Genomic DNA, 19,563 nt, shown 5'->3' with positions numbered 1-19,563 from the left:
CTATATATATTTACCTTAAAAAAGCTGGCACACTTTTCCAGATTAATATATTACTTTATTGGCAAGGCATACAATACATATAAATACATAACAGCTATATTTATATAATGGTACTACACTCAATTCCTCTCAATTTGTGGCCTCACAGTCAACATCTAATAATTCAAGAAGACAAGCTATATATATAATATATAGATATTAAATTATCATTAAAAAAAACATTATATCATATATAGGTGTATACAATAATCACATGACATAATTGTGAATTTTTTTGCACTATTATTACAGTTAAATGAAACTCAATCCTGAAAACAATTCGACGTAGCAATAAAATTACAACTACAACTACAAAAAAAAACTAAATAAAACAGAAAGCATTTTCCAACTTAATAAAAACTATAACAGTATTTCAAATGACTTAAACTGAACCAGTCACTTTCTCACAACATTGCATGAAATGAATTCATATTTGTTCTGTTGCCTAGTCCAAATGCAATATTTACATCCTCTAGTCTCATATTCACAGGTCAGGGTTCCCCAAACTTCATAGTCTATGTTTGTGTTCCCTTGTGAATGGGGCCCAAAGTCTAGTGTGACTGTACCTTTAAGAGTGAGCGGGCTGTTTAAGGGGCATACATCACCTCTACCATGAAAGCTATACGGATGATGCTGGATCGAATCCTGCACTCAACGGCGCTTTAAATAGGTTCTAATATTCTCTTTTCTTTTCATCTTATCTCTTGTTATTGTGGTATTTTCAAGTTCACCTCCACTGCTGCCTGAGGGCTGACAGTACCTCTGTGTCCTCCGTAATTTTAGTCAGTCCTCCCAAAAAATGGGATCCCTGGACTTTTGTCCGTCAAGTGTCGTGACAGAGGAACAAAAGCACCTGGGGTTTAACTGCAACAAAACTCCCTTTTCACAAAGCCTGAATGATTTCTTTTGCCTATTGGAAATGAGGTCGCCCATTCGTATTCATCACATTTTGAGGAGCACTTTTTTGCAGCACTTTTTTTTTTCATGGCAGCGAGTTTTGCACTTGCAAAAGCAACTCTTATATTCTTCAGATAAACTTTTACTGTTGCACATTCATATTTTGCAGTGATTTGGGGACCAGTGCACACAGTAATGAGAGCTGTAATCAACAATAACACGAGCAATCATGCAGCATGCATTGGGGCCCTCAGGGGCCCTCTGGGGAATTGCATGATTGTCACAGGCCTTATTCAGGCAGAAGGAGTAGAAGTGCATCTCATTAGCTTTATTTCAACAAACCAATGACTCTCATTTTTCATCAGATTTCAGCTAAAACGGTGTTTACATTAACAGACATAAATGCCATTCTTGCAACTTTAATCTTATTTTAATCTTATACGAAATGAATCAATAAATAATTTGAAAATCAGAAAAAAATAAATTAAAATTGAGACTTTTGATTAATGAATGAATGAATGAAAGAATGAATTTATTTATTTATTTATTAATGAAAATAATATACAAATTTTATTGATTATTGGTTAATTATTTAGAGTATATATATATATATATATATATAATTTTTTTTTTTTATTAATATCCTGATATTATAATAAGTAGTTTCACAATTGTATAGTTTTTTGCTTCCAGAACCCTGTTGGTCTCAATCTCTAAACCTGTCATTGGATTCACTGTGTTCACTATTAAGTCAAACAACATCGATCTGTGGTCGTCTACCGCAGAAACTAAAGGATTTTGTGAATCACAACATTTCATTGTTGGAGTGACTCATGAAAAGTCATTTGCATGTGTTGAAGTTTGTGTCTGTGTTCTGTGTGTTTCACACTTTGATGGTGAGAACGCTGTCTTGAGTCACCTGTTTTCTTTCCATCCGAGATCGACTTCAGAAAACATTATTTGCTTGGGAAAATATTTGGGCACTTAAGTAATGCATACGAATTTCCGAACTTCACCAATGTTGAAATATTCAGAATTTTGTATGATTTAAGTCATCAACTTTAGTTAGGGTTAAACAGGAAAATAGTTTGTCAATAATGCAAGAGGACAAGAAGAAAGAGTCATACTTTTTCAGTTAAAGTCAGATCATTGGTGATTTAGTGAGCTCATCATCCAACTCACTTCTAATTTTTGTGCAATCAAACCGACAATATTGCTGGAAATTCAGCATCTCCATAAAGCAAGCCAAAGGCTACAGTGTTGAGGCACCAAAACTTTGTGAGAAAACCCTTGTGAGAAACCAGGCTCAGTCGAGGGCCAGATCAAACCAGCATGGTGTGGTTTAATACAGTGAGGATGCATTAAATGGATCAAAAGTGAAGTAAAAACATTTAAAAATGTCAAAACAGATTTAGTTTTCAAATAAATGCCGTTCTTTAAAATCGTCAGGATGCTCTCGATGGTGCCTCTGTAGAAGGTGTACATGATGGGGGCCGGGGCTCTGGCTCTCCTCAGTTTGCGGAGGAAGTAAAAATGCTGTTGTGATTTCTTGGCAGGTGCTGCTGTGTTGTCAGTCCAGGAGAGGTCCTCTGTGATGTGCACACCCAGGAACTTGGTGCTGCTCACTCTCTCCACAGTCGCACCATTGATGGTCAGAGGAACGAGCTGAGTGTGCGCTCTCCTGAAGTCTACAACAATCTCCTTCATCTTCTCCACGTTCAGAGAGAGATTGTTGTCACTGCACAACTTGGCCAGGCGGCTCACCTCACTCCTGTAGTTTGTCTCATCTTTGTTGCTAATGAGACCCACCACAGTTGTGTCATCTGCAAACTTAATGAAGAGGTTGGAGCTGTGTGACGGTGTGCAGTCATGGGTCAGCAGAGTGAAGAGGAGGGGGCTCAGCGCACATCCTTGGGGGGCCCCAGTGTTCAGTGTGATGGTGCTGGATGTGTTGCTGCCGACCCGCACTGCCACTGTCTTCCAGTTAGAAAGTCCAACAGCCAGTTGCACATCGAAGTTTTGAGTCCCAGTTGGACCAGTTTGTGAATGAGCTGTGATGGAAGATTGTGTTGAATGCTGAACTGAAATCTATAAACAACATTCTGATGTATGAGTCTTTTTTTCTCCAGATGTGTGAGTGCTGAGTGGAGGGTAGTGGTGATGGCATCATAGGTCGAGCGGTTGGACCGTTATGCAAACTGGAAGGGGTCAAGTAATATATGCAGATATGATCAGCATTTATTCAAATGTACAGATTTTTATTATTCTTATTCTTATTCTTATTCTTATTCTTATTCTTATTCTTATTATTCTTTCTAAAGACATATTTTGTTTGAAAATATTTATATTTTGAATAAATGCTGTTCTTTTTAACTTTATTCATCAAAGAATCCTGAAAAAAAGTTTTACCGGTTCCTAAAATAAAATAAAATAATTAAGTAGCACTGAAATTTTTTTTCCAGCAAATTAGAATGATTTCCGAAGATCATGTGACACTGAAGACTGGAGTAATGATGCTGATAATTTAGCTTTGCATCACAGGAATACATTATATTTTAAAGTATATTAAGGTTAAAAAAACATTATTTTAAATGGTAATAATATTTTACGATATTACAGTTTTGTTTCTGTATTTATGACCAATGAAGCCTGGATGATCAAAAGAGAATTCTTTAAAAAAGTTACTGATCCCAAACTTTTGAACTCTATATATTATTTAAACTCTACACTGGCTGTAAAATGTAATGAACTTGAAACATTGAGATTCAACATGTTTCAAGACACTGCAAAACTCATCAACCCAATATTAGGGCTGAAGCTTCTTGAACAATCTCGAGTAAAGGTGGCATGTGTTTCACATACAATCCCAGCTCTAAGTTCATTCAAAAAAGCTTTCACAAGCACCTGAACCCCCAGTGCATTTAATAATGCTCACATCCAAACCCACGGAGCCCGTCCCTGGCTAATCTCGCTCAATCAGGTCTTAAATCAAAGCTTGTCGGGTCCAGCTCTGTCCTGACCAGTGTAACCCAACATCTCCAGCGCACAAAACAAATTGGATCAGGTGGATCCCATATATCACTTCTCTGTGTGTGTGTGTGTGAGCAAATGTTCGCCTCTCTCGCGCTCCCAGGAAATTTTGACTAAAGCTGCATGAATGTTTCAGAGGAATGTTCCCTTGGTTTTTTCATCAAGGGTGCGAGTTCACATCACATTGGTTTTGATTAAAGGCTGAGGGATTCTGGAGGGTTTCACTGTCGTGTGGTCAAGGGGATGGAGAACTGACCCCTGCTCGACCTTCTGCCCTGCCAGAGTCCAGGCAACATCTAAATCTTTCTTTCCCCGCCATGGTTTTTAATGAAACGTCCTGTGCCATAATAACGCACACCTTTCAGACATACAAGGAGCAACACGTGTCGCAGTCTAATGAGAAAGATATCGCTGAGGATACTTGCATTCAATCGGACAAAAACTTTTCTTTTCTTAAACTTCTTTTGATGTTCATGTATGACTTTAGATATAAGGGTGAATGTCACATGACCTGACATCCTAAAATGACTTTATATCTATCTATCTATCTATCTATCTATCTATCTATCTATCTATCTATCTATCTATTATTAGAACAATAACTTGGGAGGAAAATAATGTAACAATGCAAAAAAAAAAAAAAACCTTTATCCTTTTTTGTTTTGATTTTGAGGTGAAAAAAAGAACAATGACATATTTTTAAGATTTGTATTAATATTTTACATTATTTTGAAATTTAATGAATGAAAAGACTATGAGTTGGATTCAGAATGATAATCAAAACGTAGATGGAGTCGATCAACACCCCGAAGCTTGACTGTAATTATTACTTCTTCATCTGTCGACATTTTATTCCATAACGTTACATTTTTGATGCTGTTTCAAGTCAGATGATCATGTTAGATTACATGTGTTAGTATATGTTGTTTATTTTTTCTTCTTCACTTGTGACTGTTTTTTTTGTGTTTGTAGAAATTCTGTGCAGAAGATGTGTACTAGCGTCCGTATAACAATGAAAACACGGATTCTAGGAATAGCTCAAATATATTGTAAGTAATAAGTCAGTATACTTAAATGTCATTTTAAGTATATTTCTGAGGAGTACACAAAGCCCATTTCTGAGAAGTACATAAAACGTAAACTAAAAGGATACTTTACTATTTTTAATTTAAAAGAAGTATACTAATAACACACTTGAATAAACTTCTTTTTCGTAAGGGTAGTCACTGAAGGACATCAGCAATGAAAAGTAAATGCATCAATCGATATTTCCCTGAAAGCCTCAACTTGATGACTAAAAGCCTATGTAGCAGAGCTTGGATGACCGTACAGATATGAGGCTGTTTTGAATCATTTCTGGTTTAAGTTCGCTTGTTTTTGTGCACTTGCCACAATCTGCATTTCTGTAGCTTGAACATTTCTGTCGCAAATTAGTGATTAAACGTTGAAATGAATTCTTATAGATTTAGAATGATTTATAGATTGTAATGATGCATACATTATTTTATTTTTTTACACTAAATATAATTTGGTCTTTTGGTTTTGGGGGAAAATATGACCCTTTATGAGTTTTGCGTTATTCTTATTGTCTTGATGTTTTAAAGAATACAGAAACCAAAAAAACTGATCTGAGGAACTAGTGAAGCATCAGTTCTTCAAGAGAGTATTTTTCTGAAAGGACCCATTATTTTAGTGTTGCTGTCTGGGTTCTATGACACACAGTTTCCATTTGATGAGAGAAATCCGGGCAGTTTAATCAATAGGTGTATAACGATCTCCAATGGCCAGGTGAATGAATTGTTTTTGGTGCTTTTATACAGGTGGTAATGACAGCTGGCACGTCTGATCCTCACAGTGGTTTAGAGGAGCTAAGAAATCTGATTAGCCTCTGATGGCTGGTTGGTGAGGGTAGTTAGTGTGTTTTGTGGAGATTTTATTGTTAATTGTGTCATTTAGTGGGATGTTTATTGTCAGTTGTGATTTGTATGTTTGGTGAATTATCTCTACTATATAGTTTAAAAGTAGATTTTTATTGATGTGATCAATTATGATTAGGAGATACTGTATGGTCTGTCTATTCTGCACGTACACATAACCTTTATACTTAACATTGAGGGCCGCAATGGAAACAAGCCAATGGCTTTATTGTGTTTATATCCTCGACAGTTTTTTCTAAAGTGTATGGAATACTTGTATTTTGTACAATTTTATAAACTTGTCAAATAAATTTAAATTCAATTCAAAATTCAACAGAGTCGCATGGTCGAAGTGTGTGTTTGTTTCTCCTAAAATCCTGAGGAGAAGTAAAACTTGGCACAAATGATTCAATAGTTGTCATACAGTATAGAGCACATTTCGAAACATTTCTGAGATCTCTTTGGAGACACTTGTTTTTTGAGGCTGAGATTTGGTTTTTGAGATATTAAAGAGATCTCATTTGAGATTCCGATATTTTTATACTTTTTAACATCTTAAAAGAAAGATAATTGGTTTAGAAACAATTTTCACTGAGAAATTTGTCAAACATATCCCAATAATCTTTGAATAAACTTATATAAAATTATATAAACACACATATAAATACATACATTTTGAATAAATCCATATGTAAATAAATGAAAACATAAATATAATAAAAAATTAAAATAGTTAGAAAATAAGTAAAAATTAAAGCTTATTAAGTTTTTTTTTACATTTTACATTTTTTTACATTGTTGATTTATCTATGCATTTATTTATTTTGATGCAATATTTTTTTGTATTCAATTTATGTATTTATTTGTGGAAAATAAATAAATACGGAAATATGTGTTGACAAATACATATAGAAATTAATAAATGTGGAAATTAATACACGTGGAAGTAAATAAATGTATAATTAAATTAAAAAAATATATATAATATAAACATTATACGCAAATAATGAAATAAACAGAAATTATGTTTGTTTTTGCTTATTTTTTACATTTCTTTGTAGATTAAATTTGTTTTACACAAATAAATTTATAAATAAATGTGGAATTAAAGAAAAGTGGAAATAATAGATTAAAAATGAATATAAACATCACACTTAAATAAGGGAATAAAAGTAGAAATAAATATATATATATATATATTTACATTTCTTTGTAGATTTATTTATGCATCTATTAATGCTGTTATATTTCAGATTTTTATTTATTTATTTATATTTATGGCAGCTTTTGCACTCCATAGTTTAGTTGCATCAGATTCTTTGATTTATAAATCTAGCCTTCTATCGATTTGGTGGTTTTCTAGCTGTGTAGATGTTCATTCTGACCTCTCAGCATGAGAAACGTCCTTTATGCAAGACCAGAGGAGGCCAAGAACACAAACATAGAAAGAGCTACTAAATCTTGAACACCAACACACTTCTCAAATGCCAAACGAACCTCCCATAAGCCCAAAGGCAACTCGGTGAAAATAAACATTGAGCTTTCCTCAAAAACTCCCCTTGTATCAGATATCACAATATGAAAGGCTGAGACTCTCTCAGCTCTATATGTCAGGTTTTTTCTTTCTCTTTTTGGGACAGGATTAGCAGTAACCATAGAAGGGGGGAGAGGCACATGGGCGACTAACTGGCTTTTACAACTCAAATAGACGTGCAACAGCTTTGAAAGCGCAGCATGCAGTAAAATTAACTGCAGAGTAAGGAAATGTAAACAATTTTATTGCCATTAACAAGTTTGCAGCATCAATGTGGGTCTGAACCAGAACAGAGTGCTTTCAATGGCCTTTGAAATGTAGGAATTTGAGTTGTGGCTCCAACTGAACATGTAGCTGAATTTTTTTTTTCTTTAGCAGACATTCCTAAACATCTTTTCAGCCGAACCATTTTGACCTAGAATATTTACTTGTTCCTTAGAGATTTCAAGTTAGTATTTCAATGATTTAACAGCATATATGTATTGTTTACAGTTCTCTGTCCGTTAATGCAGATAAATGAGTGGCAAAGTTAAACTACTCTGAAGAGTTAATAAAATGCTTTCAAGTAATGACTCTATATCAGTGTGGTGTAGCCATCACCAGCTACAAGAGCCCATCCCCAGCACTGAGACAAATTAACACCTGGATGAAGACCTGAACGAGTTTTACTACAGGTTTGAAAGCAAAAGCTTGGTTTGACACCCCAAACCTGCTCTGAAGGTCTCACAGGACAGCCATCAACACCCCCCCCCCCCCCCCCTCCACTGTTTCTCAGCCTGTACTCAAGATCTTTGATGAGGATGTGTGCAAAGTCTTAAGGAAAGATAAGGAAAGCCAAAGGCCCAGACGGTGTCTCTCCGGCCCGCCTCAAAGCCTGCACTGTCCAGCTATCATCCATCTTCACACTGATCTTCAACAGATCCCTGGAGCTGTGTGAAGTCCCCTCCTGCTTCAAACGCTCCACCATCATGAAAAATCAGTCAAAATGGGATGGACTTTTGCTTCGCTTTCAACACAATCATTTCTGCATATCCCTTCAGAATAAACAAACTCAGCTCTCTGTACCAACCTCCGTCTGTTAGTGGATCACTAGCTTCCTGACAGACAGGACGCAGCTAGTAAGGCTGGGAAAATTCACATCCAACACCTACACCATCAGCACTGGCGCCCCCCAGGGCTATGTCCTCTCCCCACTGCTATTCCCCTTCTACACAAATGACTGCACCTCGAAAGACCACTCTGTCAACTTGTGCAACTCCTATATATATATACACAGAGGTGGGTAGTAACGAGTTACATTTACTTCGTTAGATTTACTTGAGTAATTTTTGGGGGTAACTAATACTTTTCGGAGTATATTTAAAGATGGGTACTTTATACTCTTACTTGAGTAAATTTTTGGGGGAAAATCTGTACTTTTACTTCGTTACTGTGTGTTACGCTCCTCTCGTTACTTTATCTTAATGCAATAAATGTTATAAATGCTTCAGTGTATTCCAAACACGCCGTCTACTTTTCTTTGGACTATGAGCGATGCCCATTCGTGAATGATTCATTATTTAGAGTCAATTCTGTTCAAAGGCTTGATCAAACCAATTGGCAAACGAGTGAATTGGTTCATGAATCATTCAGTTTGAATGAGTCGTTCAGTTCCCTGCCGCACGCGCTGAGCGTCTGAAGCGGTTCACTCAGAGTTGTAACGTTTAAGAACATCAGCAGCATTGAAAACGTGGCTGGAACTGCACTGAATTGAAAGCAAATCTGTAAAGGCTATTATTTGCTTGCGATGGAGATCCTTATTAGATGAACACCATGTGTGCTGTCTACTGTTTAACAGGTAATAACTTGGGCTACATTCGATTACAGTACACTATACCACTGTGACATTATTTTGTTGTATGTGTGAGGCTTATAACAGAGGGCAGTCAAGTTGAATGCAGCTTCCAAAAGACAAAAAATAGCCGATTAAGATTTTATTAATTTTAATACAATCACACCGGTGCGAGTACGTTCAGCAAGTCATATCATCAGCTGCTAAATTCAGATCTGTGATTGCTTGCTGGCGCTGAGCCAGAGACAGACGCGTTTTTACAGCGCTGCGCATTATAACCAATCACACATGATTCTTTTGAGCATTGGCCAATCAGAGGTGTTCAGATGAGTCATCGCTAAAATGCCGGTGCTTCCTTCACTCGCTCGCTGACTGAATACCTCTTTCTGGCGAATTCTCTCGTCAGAAACAACAAAGTGCAGATGTGTGTACGAATCTTTAATTAAGATATTGATTTCACAGCGTTAACAGTTTCAGTGATTTTAATGGGACTTTCTGAGAGTGATTGAAATCTAGACTGTCAGTGAAAATTATCTTTAATAATGTAAATGTTATTTGCTCTCTTTCTGAACAATGAAAGATTAGTAGCAATATTTATATCACATAAACTTTCAATGTTAAATTCAAATTTAATATAAAGTCAGTCGTATTAAAAATATGTTATGGCATGACACCTATATCTGTTACTTAAGTAAACAGACAGGGTTTTATAATAAATTACATAAATTGGAGTAAAGGCTGATGAAATATATACATTTATACACACACACATACATTACATACATTTTATCTATATATCTAAATAAAAATAGGCTCAGTATATATGACCCAAAGTAACTAGTAACTAACTACTTGAGTAGATTTTTTATCCGATACTCTTTTACTCTTACTCAAGTAACTATTCAAGACTAGTACTTTTACTTTTACTTGAGTAAATATTTCTAGAAGTACTTTTACTTTTACTTGAGTACAGTTTTTGGGTACTCTACCCACCTCTGTATATATATAAATATATATATATATATATATATATATATATATATATATATATATATATATATATATATATATATATATATATATATTACATGAGATACAGTTTATACAGTTTTAGATAGATAGATATATAGATTTCCCACCCCTTTGCAACCTTAGTGAGGAGCTAATAGCAGTTTAATAAAGACAAAAACAGGTATGAAAATATAATGTAAATTCACTCTTAACAGTAATTTAAATAATCCATTTAACATTTTAATAATTAATTAATCCAATTAATAGAATAATAAAGCAAAATATAATAAATATTTATAATATTTTTATACTTAAATGTGTATTTTATACTAATCATATAAAATACTTTGTTTCTTATTTTTGTTTCTTTACAGATATGGTATTTTATTAAAAATGGATGCGTAAATAATCTTTTTTTTTACATGTCTCTTTGTGTTCCCAACTGTGAAAAATGAATCTTCAAAGCTGTTTATAAAACATGAAAAAGATTATTGGAGTACTTGATACAAGACAACATTACTTCACGCTTTTCATTTCAAAATTTCACTTTTAATTCAATGTTACTTGCTTGAGTTATTGTTGACACTTACTAGCAATTTGAGTGAAAACTGTTTTCCAAGTAAATCCTGCACCAAAAGTTTTCAGTGCATAATGGTGCTAGTAAAAAAAATCCACTTTTGGATGAACTACTCCTTAGAGTCCCCAAGACCTGGAATGAAAAGGATCGTTTCGACCAGGCCAAAGTGGGTTGTGAAACCATGCCAATCTACTAAATTGATGTCCCCTCAGGAGGAAAAAATCTTGTCCTGGAGCGAACTACAAGGCAAATGCAGGTATCTAGTGTCCTGACCTAAGCTCTGGAAACCCAGCTCCCTGCTGCCCACAACCACAGGGCCGGCCATTGTTTACCGTCCCTCCTCTCTCAATACAGCCACAGATACAGTTAAAAGCACCAGCCAGTTAGCGTGATTAAATTTCTCTGTATCAATCATACCAAAACAAAGTCTTCGATTGTGTGTCTCCGAGTTGCACACAATGGACAATGCTCCTCACAGTTGAACTGTTCGCGGTGGAAAAGGTGTCTAATGCGCTGTTTTTGTTACCTGTTCTCTAGCCTGTGAAAGCATTCTCACATCAAAGAAAAGCCATGCAGGTAACACAACGCCACATCAGGGATAGCAGGATGGCGTGCCATACATGTGTGTGTGTGTGTACATTCATGCGTCCTTCGCATGATGCGACGACCCCGTACGACTCCCGACATCAAAACAAGCCGCCCAAAGCCACAACAAACCATTGTGCCAACGAGATCTCGCGAATCTACACACTTCTGAGGGGAGAGAAGACAGATAAAATGACATTCTAACTCTCTACACACCAGGGACAATCGGCGTTTACAGATCACAAAGATACGAGAGGGGGACATTTTCTTTTCTCCGCCGAACACAAAAGGCTCCAGTAGTTATTTTAGACCGCTGGCTTACACAACTAATCTTGAAGCGTGAAAGAAAGGGTCCAGAGCTGCGACCCATGACCTGCGCCTATAACTGTGAGAAGCACACAGATGTGCGCAAAGCAGTGAAAATACACTTTGCTGCTTCACTTGACCGGACCGAGAAATTATTAATTAGATAATTATTAACACAAATAAAAGAGACGCTGACTCTATAGTGAGCTCTGAAAAGAAGACCACAACTTAAATAAATGCATGGTTGCAAGCTAAAAAAAGTATTTTAAGTTGCAAACAGTATTTTGATGAGTTCTGTTGACATATAGTGTTGATCGTTACATAAATGTAATATTGTGTGTGTCAGTTAAGCTCAAATGTATGTATTGATTGATTGTTTTTCCAATTATTATTAAGTTCCTTGATTACATAAAATCAGAGAGTGGATTTCTAGTTTGCAGCATTCTTTATATAGGACTGGATGAGAAAAGATATATGTTTTTTAGTTGTGTTAGTGTTTTATGCTGTTATGATTGACGTTTATAAAAATGTTTCTGTTATGTTTACATTTTTGTGGTTACAATTGTGCCGAAGTGTAGTTCTCATGCTAAATAAGATTAATTGGTTTTAGTGCCTCCAATCAGTTAATTGAAACAACTTATTCATTTTAATATTAATCAACTCAAAAATGTGTGTTTAAGTTAGGTTAATCTATATCATTGTAGTTTTTTGGTTGAACAATTTTATTAAAAAGTCGTCATAACTCAGAAATATTTTTGGAACGTTTGCATTAATTTTATTTGTTTAGACAAAACTTTTTTAGCGTGTGATCCCAGGTTCATTGGGAAAATGTGGCTGTGGCATCATTTCAGCAAAATAATATTATAATCCTGCTTCGCATGTTTCAGTTTCAGTACTGACATTTCATTATGTTGGTTGTTGAACGGTACGTATTGCAGCTTTTTGGATATTAAATGTTTGGTTAGTGGTGCTACAAGGTTAATGCAATTGAAAATAACGAATTCTTAACCAATAATGATCGCTCATTGTATATATACCACTGTACCGGGTATGCCACCAAGCAAGTTTACCACATCAGAATAGCCATACATTATGTTATGCAAATGACAAGATGTATTAGTTTACAAATAATGCAATGTTTTGAAGTCATAACATAGTATTGTGGAAGGTACTTAGACTTTATTAATTGATAATCTGCCCAGATCTTTCATCAGATTTTTTCTGTGTGTGTTGGTTAAAGAAAATAAACAATGAGAGACATCAAACTTAGAATTTTCTAATTGCTTAGGTCAAGCGATTTTATGAGTTTAAGTTTGGGATTAGGGTCAGGGTCATTGCTGTGGTTGAACTGAGGAAGACGCCTTTAAAAAACTCACCGAACGAAGTCAGAGATCTTAATAAAACTCAAACATTTCTAAACACAAGCTGCTATCTGCATTCATTTTATAGCTCTTACTATTTACACTTCTTTTATTCTTCAAAATTTGCATATTACAGTGGAAATTTGTCAAAACATTCATGATTTATTTAGCAAAGCGCTGTAAGGACTCATGCATCCCTTGGTGCACACATAAATGTATATATATATATATAGATTTATGTATAATGCTACCACATATGCTAACGCTCAAAGGTTTGGGATTATTAATTTTTTTCTCTAGTAGGATTTACTTGAAAAAAGATGGAAACAATTCTCACTCAGAAAAGGCTAGTTAATCTACAAAAAAAAATTAACAAGTAAAAGCCTAAACATAATTATTAGTAGCTTTAAATGGAAATGTTTAAGTTTACTTGGAAATTCCCAGTAAACTTGACTGACTCTTGTTTGTAAATGTTATTTAAATAGTAAACTTAAACTAAACGTAAGTATTGGATTAAATGAAATCAAATAAAATGTAATAAAAAGTAAGCAAATAGACAGATTGTTATCTTTCAAGATAATATGTCCACTCAACATAATTATTAGCCAAATGAACACAGAGACCTCAAGACATGGTGCACAATGACAATCAATCAGTGAATAGTGTTTGAGTATGAATGGGTCATTTTGAGTAGAAAATGAACTCCAGATGTCACAAAACAGTAAGTTACTAAACCTAACATCAAAAGCAACCATAAACAGTGTAAACACAACTCGAAAACAGTGAATTATTTAATGTTTTTAATTATTCTTGCCCCAGTGCATGATGTGAAATACGGGATCAAAACTTTGATATTAACTCAAAGAATCCTTGTAAACATAACAAACGGTTCCAAGTAACATATACTTAGGTTTCAACTTTAATTTCGACAAGCTTAAATTGAGTACTAACATAGAACTTACTTTTTTCTTAATCCTTGCCTTAACTAAATTATTTAACACTTTCATGCATGAATTATGATAACCTTAGTCAGGATTTTTTTTCCTATGTGTTTTTATTGCTATTAGGGCATGAAAAACAAGAATTGATTTTTATTTTATTTTTTTTTACAAATTTTTCAAAGAGATCTTCAGATGTCCACTTGAGTGGACAGCATGCGGTTGGTTTAAACTGAAGATATACTGTATTAAATATAAGACAATAATCAAACAGATAAAGTATGTGAATTTAACAAACTAATCAATGCAATTATATCAAATAATGTGAAAACTATAAAATATATGCAAAAAATATAAATGCAAAATATTGCAATGGCTTCATACAACTTCATACAAGTTGCACTTCGCGTATCTATGATATCAGAACATGAGGACGTGATTCCATCAGAATTTTCTACAGCCTGTCAAGCTACAACTGTGGAAACCGCTCAGATGCTCCCTCCAGTGCACCAGAATATGGAGATTTACCCTTATTAGCTGATAATTCTGATTATGTTCAAGATGGACATGCATATTTCAATCATAGCCCTCCTCTGAGAAAACCTAACGATACGTTTTTTCAATCTCATCTGAAATTATCAGTGTTGGGCGCAACGCATTACAAGTAACATGCATAACGCATTCAGATTACTTTTTTGATGTTACAAGTAAAGTAATGTGTTACAAGTAACATGCATTACCTAATCAGATTACTTTTTGATCTAACAAGTAATTAACTACAAGTAATGTGCATTACGTAATCAGATTACTTTTTGATGTAACGAGTAAAGAAACGCATTACAAGTAACATGCATTACGTAATCAGATTACTTTTTGAAGTTATGAGTAAAAAAAACGCATTACAATAACGCACATTACATAATCAGATTACTTTTTGATGTTATGAGAAAGGAAATGCATTACAAGTAACATGCATTATGTAATCAGATTACTTTTTGATGTTATTAGTAAAAAACGCATTACAATAACATGCATTATAAAATCAGATAACTTTTTGATATAACAAGTAAAGTAATGCATTACAAGTGGCATACATTATGTAAGCACATTACTTTTTTCGATGTCAATGAAAATTACATTCTAATAATACAAATACATTTATTTACAGTAGAAAAAGTCAATGCATATTAAGTTTTTAAGTTTTAAATTTCAAAAACGATATTCACATTATAATTATGAATTGTAGCTGAAATATAGCCATTGCATGCATGACGTCCACTACAGTGGACATGTGATTAATCAGAGTTTTCTCTCAATCTAAAATCAATAAAAAAAACTTGGAAAATTTTACTGTGATATGACTCATTAGATATTGCTTTATGCTGCAATATTTTTTTTACCTACAAGAGTCTCCTAGGATAGAAGGAATGGGTGGATATTCTGGAGCAACTTGGCATGTCTGAGTGACTGTTGGCCATCTTGGTTTGGAGGGGGAAAAAATCGAAACACAAAGGCTTGCCACTTGGTTGCAATATATAGGATGATGCACCAGGGTCCAATGAAGAGATTGATGTGCAACTTTGCCATAAAAACCCGTGCAAATTCAAGAAAATGCTTTTTTAATAGCTGTCCACTGTAGTGACCACTATGCGTGAAAGAAATTACATGTGTATTCATGTAGTATTTACTTCACTACAAAATCATTTTTACCAGTGTACTTTTATTCAGTAGTTGTGTTAAATTTATAAAAGACTTACACTGTTAGAAAATATTTCTATTTTGAATTAATGCTGTTCTTTTTAACTTTTTATTCATCAAAGAATCCTGACTAAAGTATCACAGCTTCCAAAAAAGGTATATATATTAAGCAACAAAAAACAGTTTTCAACATTAGTAATAAATCAGAATTTTAGAATGATTTCTGAAGGATCACGTGACACTGAAGACTGGAGTAAAATTCACGAAAATAAATTAGAAAAAAAATCTGCATTTTTGATCAAATAAATGCAACCGTGATGAGCAGAATAGACCTATTTAAAAACGTAAAAAATCTTACTGATAACCTTGTCCACGTTCTTTTTTTTTTTTTTTCCCAGCTAGTAAGGCTGGGAAAACTCACATCCAACACCTACATCATCAGCACTGGCGCCCCCCAGGGCTATGTCCTCTCCCCACTGCTATTCCCCCTCTCAATCAACATGCTGTAAATCACTGAGGCAGATTGGCTCACCCTGTGAAGATATATGAAAGGGTGTGGTGTGGATTCTAAATTACAGGTGTGTGACCCCGTGCCGCTCGCATCTCGACTGATTTATTGGGTTCGTCGGTCACTAGAAAGAGTTCAAATATGGGAGGTCTGAACTTCCTGTTATCTTTGCCCTCAGCTGACCTTTGGTGAAGAGAGCTCATCGGCTGTGTTTCAAAAGCCAATGCATAACTCAAAGAGAGGCACAAAGAGCCTTGCGGACCTGTCCGAAAACAAATTAAAGAGCCGCTTAAATCAGATATTTGCAAGACAGTTAGTGCGACGTTTACAGATGTCACAGACGGTTCAGTTCAGACCGAATTGCTGCTAATACTAATATCTTGCCCTTATGATCTGGCATCACGAATTCCAAGAATCAATAAATGATTAGAAAGATTTGAATGGCTTAAATTTAGTAATTAATCTGATAAGAAGGGTTTATTTGCCCTGGTTTAGTTGTCAGAGGGTGAGCGCTAAATTAATCTTCCTTGTGTTTTCGGACGCGTCTGTTATGCCAGCTCACGTTTATTTTGTGTGTTGGCATTAGATTAATATTTTCATCACAGATTTGAAAGCAAGGAACAACATTAATGCATGAGATATTTTGTATCAGAAAGTCTGAAAGTGATGAATCATTAACAAATTAAAATCATAGATGCAAATGACATCAAAGCCGTTTGTAATTGACTCAAAAATCACATGCATTATTAGTGAAGTGAAGCTTTTCAGGTGCCCTCAATCACATTGGTTCTTTTGTGTTTTCCATTATCTACTTTATGCTTTGATGCTTTTATAGTTTTTATTGACATACTGAATTCGTTTTCATTTTTTATCTTTAGTTTTCGTTGTAATTTTAGCTCATTTTAGTCTCTGTTTGTTTGTTTTTGTCATTTTCATACATTTTTTATAAGTGTACGTAGTATATTATATAGTAAAATTAGGTTTAGATTTTCATCTGTGTAATTTTATGTAGTATTAGTATTTTTTTTTTGTCTATTAGTCTATATAGTTTTTATTAATTAATTAATTTATTTAGTCAGTCAAGTTAAACTAAAGGAAGCTTTTTTAATTTTTCTTTATAAAATAGAACATTTTATAAAAAAAATACAATACAATAATATTTTTGTAACATTTTGATATTTTTTTATTATATTTTTATAGTTAGTTTTAGTAATAGTTTGTCATTTTTTGTCAGAATATTTTTTTTAAATATATCTGTATAGTTTTTATTAATTAAAATGTCAGTTTTATTTATTTTAGTACATAAAGTTAAACTTTTTATTGTTTATTTATTTATTTTTTTACTGATGGGTTTGATTCCCAGGGAAAGCAAGAGCTGATCAAATGTATACATTGGCATGTAAGTTGCTTTGAATAAAACTTTATTAAAGGTGTAAATGTAATTGGGCTTTCCTGTAGCTCAAACAGTAGAGCAAGGCTCTAACAATGCAGATGTCATGGGTTTAATTCCCAGGGAACACATGAACTGATAAACTTTATATCTAGAATGCAATGTAAGTTGCTTTGGATCCAAGCATCTGCCAAATGCATGAATGTAAATCTAAGTGTGAACACACTTAGAAAAGATCTTTTAATTGACTGCATGGAAAAACAAGAACAAGAAAAGTGCAAAAAATAGTTTTAGCTCATCCTTTTGAGCATGATGCATTTGTATGCAGTGGCACATAAAAATAAGTATCTTAGCGCTAACGTCTAAGCAGTTAGTACTACATGATAAAACTAATATTTGCCAACATTATTGCAATATGATTTGACCAAATTGTGCAGCCCAGATTGTTTTTTGTGGTATTCTAATGCTTGGTTTTTCTAATGCCTTTCTACTTATCAATGCTAGAAAATATGTACTGAAAAGTTAAGTGTCCTAAATTCAGGTCAGAGGTCAGTAATGTTTCCACATGTTAAATTCTGGAGCACTGAGAAAGGAAGAGAACGTGTCACCAACAAATAAAATGTCCAAGAACACTTTAATGTTGAAAAATAACATTAAAAATCAAATGTACAAAGCACCTCAATTTGTGTTGGAGTATTCGTGTTTTGTATTGGATTTGTCTGATCAATTACATATTCATATACTGCATTATTTTAATATTTGACAACATATTTTATTTTATTTTTGAATGCATTACAGACCAGGAGCACACTAACCTTTTTTTATTTCTCTAAAGAGGGGCTGAAGAGGCCACTGCCATTCCCGTCCCACCTGCAGAGAGTAATATCCTAAATCCATATTAGTGTGCTTCCCAAAGGCTTTGGCCAACAGATGGTTCCTCAAATCCCCTGGTTTCCTCCGAGATGTGTGCATGACAACACTCAGATTTCTTCTCCAGGAAGGATTGATGTTTTTACTTCTAAACCACCCAGGGGGAAATTTAAAAGAGACTGCTCTTTTAGAGCTTAATTGTGCACTCAGTTACAGTGTCAAATTTGAGATGTTTCTCAAATCAATGGTTGCCAGACAGCAAGAATTTAAAGGGACAGTTCATCCAAAAATGAAAATGTGCTGTTCATTTACTCACCTTCTTATGAAGCGAATCAATCAGTCTTTGCAAGAAACTGAACATTATTTATAACATCCAGCGCTTCAGGCAAACAGTCAGGAGTTTTCTTTTGAATTCTTTTGAATCGGTTCTTTTCAGTGAACTAGTTCAACCAGTTCACCAAATTGGACTGAAGCTTCTGAAACAGTTCACAGCTTGAGCAGCACAGATCTACAAGTTACTCAATCAAAACTCACTTTCAGACAGACACTGAACTGAGGAAACAGTTCGACTCAGACGCATTCATGAACTGAGTGCTTGAATAAAGGGGTGAAATTAACATTTTTGTAGTTTCTCATTCTTACTGTAAAAAGGTGAGCTGATGAAGACTAGTTTATTTACTTGATATGCTTTAGACATGCAAAACATGCACGTTTGACATAATTATTGGATGCTTTAATATTATAGCTGTAAATAATGTTCAGTTTCTTGCACAGACTGATCGTTTCACTTCATAAGACCTCAATGTATCATCAGGAGCCACCGGTTTTAATTTTAAGCTCCTTGATATGCTTTTTATGCTCAGAATTGGGCAGCCGCTCTCTTGCATTTTATGAATCGGCAAAGAGCACAGTTCAAGCTAGAAATCTTCTTTACTGTTCTAGTGAAGAACAAGAGACACATGCATCTTGGATGGCCTGAGGGTTTTCATTTTTGGGTGAACTGTGAACTCTATAAATGAATATATAGACAGTGTTGAGATCTCTAGCTTAGGACACTTCTTAGTTTGCAGGT

General features: G+C 34.4%; 1 protein-coding gene across 1 annotated transcript in view; it reads left to right on the top strand.

Moving 5' to 3' along the window:
• The window catches only part of LOC132119127 (mitochondrial import receptor subunit TOM20 homolog B), a 412,651-nt gene extending 403,183 nt beyond the window's left edge, over positions 1 to 9,468 (top strand). Inside the window, exon 6 of the mRNA XM_059528875.1 lies at positions 9,458 to 9,468. The gene's annotated coding sequence lies outside the window, so the exon portion shown is untranslated. The remainder of the gene's footprint in view (positions 1 to 9,457) is intronic.
• The last annotated feature ends 10,095 nt before the right edge of the window (positions 9,469 to 19,563 follow it).

This window comes from Carassius carassius, chromosome 38 (genome assembly GCF_963082965.1).
Source record: "Carassius carassius chromosome 38, fCarCar2.1, whole genome shotgun sequence".
NCBI classification, from domain to species: domain Eukaryota; kingdom Metazoa; phylum Chordata; class Actinopteri; order Cypriniformes; family Cyprinidae; genus Carassius; species Carassius carassius.
The sequence above is the reverse complement of the archived record's forward strand: the minus strand, read 5'-3'. Positions and strand labels throughout refer to the sequence as shown.